The 2789-nt window shown below is 36.1% G+C and overlaps 1 non-coding gene across 1 annotated transcript; it reads left to right on the plus strand.

Moving 5' to 3' along the window:
- Positions 1–566: 566 nt before the first annotated feature.
- Positions 567–673, plus strand: LOC136221313 (small nucleolar RNA R71). The gene has a single exon (XR_010685086.1). It is a non-coding gene; the product is annotated as a small nucleolar RNA R71 (small nucleolar RNA).
- The last annotated feature ends 2116 nt before the right edge of the window (positions 674–2789 follow it).

Genomic DNA, 2789 nt, shown 5'->3' on the forward strand with positions numbered 1-2789 from the left:
TAAACTTGTCGATTTTAGAAGATAAAGTGCTAATCGTATCTCTTAACTGATTTTGATAATTAGTGGTACGATTTTGATTAGCACTGGCATTATTGTTACTGTTATCTTTCCAGTTAAAGTTAGGATGATTCCTCCATCCAGCATTATAGGTATTAGAATAAGGATTATTAGTTTGGTTTTGCCCTTGGACAAAATTTACCTGTTCGATCTCACTCATATTTTCGTAGTCCATATCCGTTTGGACTGGATTACCATTGGTATCGCGTGGTGCCATAAACTTGTCAATTTTGTGCGATAAAGCAGAAAATTGGGCTTGTAGCATCGCGACTGGATCAAGTTCAACTATACCTTTAACTGATGGTGTGGTTGAGGATGATGGTTTTGCCACCGGCATATGTCCACGTTCCGCGGGCCACATACTGCTGTTGATTGCCATTTCCTCCAAAAGTTCTCTCGCTTGGGCTGATGTTTTCTTCATAAATAGCCCTCCCGACATAGCATCTAATGAACCCCTAGTTGTAGGATTTAGTCCATTGTAAAATGTTTGCATTAAAAGTTCAGCGGGTAATTGGTGGTGTGGGCATAAACGTTGAAGTTCTTTAAAACGTTCCCAAGTTTCATAAAGAGTCTAATTGTCATTTTGAGAAAAAGATGTTAACTCCTTTATGACTCTTGCGGTTTTTGCTAAAGGAAAATATTTAGATAAAAACGCTTGGGCTAATTGTTCTCAAGTGGCAAAAGTTGCGGTTGGCATAGAAGTTAACCATTCTTTGGCTCTGTCCTTCAAGGTGAAGGGAAAGAGGCGAAGTTTGATTGCTTCTGCAGTCACATCTGGAATTTTAAAAGTGTCACAAATTTCAAGAAAATTTGTTAAGTGGGTGTTAGGATTTTCGTTAGGTAACCCGTAAAATGTTACATTATTTTGCAACATATTAAGCAAAGCTAGCTTAATTTCAAATTGGTTTGCGGTGATTCTGGGTCTAACGATACTATTGGTTACACCGGCCACACCTGGCCTAGCGTATTCCATAAGTGTTGGTGGGTCTGCCATTTTTTCTGGCTCGGTATATGTTTTTACTGGGGTCTTATTTTTGTTTTTCTTATTTTTCTTGTTCTTCCTAATGGTTTTCTCAATTTCTGGGTCTATAGGGTCTGGTACAATGCCTGAACTTCGAGAACTGCGCATGAACCTGAAATCTTGCACGAACCGAAACTACCTACAAAACAGAATTTTGAAAAATAAATAAATTAGTAAATGAAAACTATTAAATTATAAAAGTTAAAATAAGTATGTTTAAACCTAGATTCGAAATAAAACACGAAAAATTTAAAATTTTGTCAAAAATTTTGGCGTTCCCCGGCAACGGCGCCAAAAACTTGTTGAGCGATTTCCGCAAGTGCACGGTATACGCTTGTAGTAATAAAAGATATCGAACCCACAGGGAACGCTTTTTAACTAAAACTTTATTTAATTCGGTTTAGTCACGTGTTTAGGTTTAACAAAAGAATATCGTTTAATTGATTGAATTGGTTTTGGTAAATTAGGATTAGATAGAAGGATTATAAGACAGATATTTCCGCAATTGGAATAAAATAGAACTTATTTTCATAAAGCAAAGAAAACAACTTTAACTTTGTAAGATTATGGACATGTAACAATATAGCGATTTATTCAATTAAATGGCTTCGAACCATAGAAATCCCCCTGATGTTGAGGTGATTCCTACCTTAATCAAACTAGTATTTTATGTCTGATAAGCCGCGATCAGCGATCATGTCATCCATAAAAACTAAATCTGTCAAGTGTTCAACAAAGTTCTTATATGAATAAGGTGGAATCGAACGTTTTAATAAAAACACCAATCTATCATTTTGAAAATCATTTTGTCAGAACGATATCAAAATAACAACAGTAAGAATTTATTGAATAAATAAGTATATCATTAATGAAATGTGAATTTTCACAAGTTAACAGAGAAGTAGAAACTTGGATAGCATTGTAACGAAAACTTTGAGATCCGGGTCGTCAATCTTTCTCTCAAACTCCGTAGGTTCGTCAAACCTCATGCGTTTCAGCCTTCAATTCTTCTCGCTGGATCTTCGGAATAGAGACTGATCTCGTCCACTACCAGAATGAAAACTAAACTAATACTATTTATAACTAATCTAATAACAATTCGTGTACAACACGATTGTTTACATAGAAATGAAGTCTAAACTTTCTGATTCTTTTCTGAATCAGAAACTCAACATAATAACTTTCTTCTCTAATTTCTCTAACTTTTTCCAACCTTGATTTCTTGAAATGGATCACTTATTTATAGTTGTTGAAGGGTTGTAAATGACGGGTCGTGTCCGCTGGTGAAGGGTTGCTTTTATCCGAACGAACAGACGCGTTTTTCCGATTTAAACATGTGTTTTGTGTGCAGAAGGGTTCGCTATCGCGACTGAGATTCTGAAAATCTCAGTCGCGACAGTGGGTATAGGGACGAGTGAAAACTTCATTTTTCTCCCGAGCTGGCCTCCGCAAGTCGCGACTGAGATTCTCAAAATCTCAATCGCGACAGAGAGATGTTTCCCTATCTCTCGACTGCTTTTCGTCCTCCTTGAGCGTTCTTCTGACTGATATGCATTCTTGGTACGTTTTTTAGGTTTTTCCTCCATTTTAGCTCCGTTTTGGCTTCATTTTCGCTCCTATTTGGATTTAACCAAATAATTAAGTACCTTGCATCAAAGAAGTAAATAAAGACGTAAAAATATTCCAAATGAATATAATTAACATGATTTTA

This window comes from Euphorbia lathyris, chromosome 2 (genome assembly GCF_963576675.1).
Source record: "Euphorbia lathyris chromosome 2, ddEupLath1.1, whole genome shotgun sequence".
Lineage (NCBI taxonomy): Eukaryota > Viridiplantae > Streptophyta > Magnoliopsida > Malpighiales > Euphorbiaceae > Euphorbia > Euphorbia lathyris.